The following is a 1111-nucleotide window of genomic DNA, read 5'->3' as shown; positions in this document are numbered from 1 at the left end:
TATCGTATGAATCAAAGAAATACAATAAAATAAATAAAAAATCATATAAAAAAGCCAAACAAAAAAAAAGATTTCATAAAAAATATACATATAAAAAATAATATATTAAATGATAAAAAAACTCATATAAAAATAAAACATGAGAAATCAGAACACTACATAAATAATATAAAAATATTTATTATATAAATAAAAAACATACAATAAAAAACATAAAAATTAAAATATAAAAATGAGTACTAAAAATGATAAAAAAAAAAATTTGAAATATCCAATTTGTTAGTGATTGAAACAAATCTAAATAATTTTGATAAAAAAATTGGAACGAAGAACAATGAAGAAGTAGGAAGAACTATTATGAAGGTAATAATTACGGGTATCATTTTTATAGAAGAAAATGAAGGATAGGGTTGGTAAAAAATAAATAAATTTCTCACCTAGATTTTCAAGAGTAATTAGCAACCATGAACATGAAATGCAGAAACTACAAATTTTAGCTTCTCCTCGCCAAACATAAAAGTAAAACTTTTAAGAGGATCAAACGGATCATCCTTCATTTAGAAACGGTTAGATTGTATCACTTAGCCAGATTTTCAGTCCTCATTATATCATAAAGAAACCGCTACTGCCTCCAGCGGTTTACACGCATGTCTCCAAACACATAAACCGCTGCTGGCACCAGCGATTTATGCACATTCTCCAGAAACCGCTGCTGCCTATAGCAGTGTCTATGTTGGCGAAAGCTAGTGCACTCTAGGTAAAGTAGGGAGTGCAGCACTCTTTAAAAGTTAACCTGCTATCAAAAGTAATTAGGTAAATTAAATTTATTTATTATTGTTATTTTTTTTGTCATGGGCTGAACAAAAAAACCGGCACTAACAAAAAAAACTAATCCGCTCTTTTAACACAGGACTATCTTTACACCAGAAAAGTACTCAAAAAAATTGATCGACTTCCTCCGTTATTCTGTTATTGTTGATGTGATGTCTTCAAACATTTTCACTGTTTTGTTTGCTAACAGGTGCTTCCACTATTGTTCTGTCTAGCCACAGATTTTGACGCTCTTGAACCCACCCCATTCCACATCTACCATAAATGGACCTTCAAAGCC

The 1111-nt window shown here is 29.9% G+C and overlaps 1 long non-coding RNA gene across 1 annotated transcript; it reads left to right on the top strand.

Moving 5' to 3' along the window:
• LOC110267194 lies at positions 729-1111 on the top strand. Its single transcript, XR_002354552.1, has 2 exons — positions 729-813; positions 1022-1111. It is a non-coding gene; the product is annotated as an uncharacterized LOC110267194 (long non-coding RNA).

The sequence above is a fragment of the Arachis ipaensis genome, chromosome B09 (assembly GCF_000816755.2).
Source record: "Arachis ipaensis cultivar K30076 chromosome B09, Araip1.1, whole genome shotgun sequence".
NCBI lineage: Eukaryota > Viridiplantae > Streptophyta > Magnoliopsida > Fabales > Fabaceae > Arachis > Arachis ipaensis.
The sequence above is the reverse complement of the archived record's forward strand: the minus strand, read 5'-3'. Positions and strand labels throughout refer to the sequence as shown.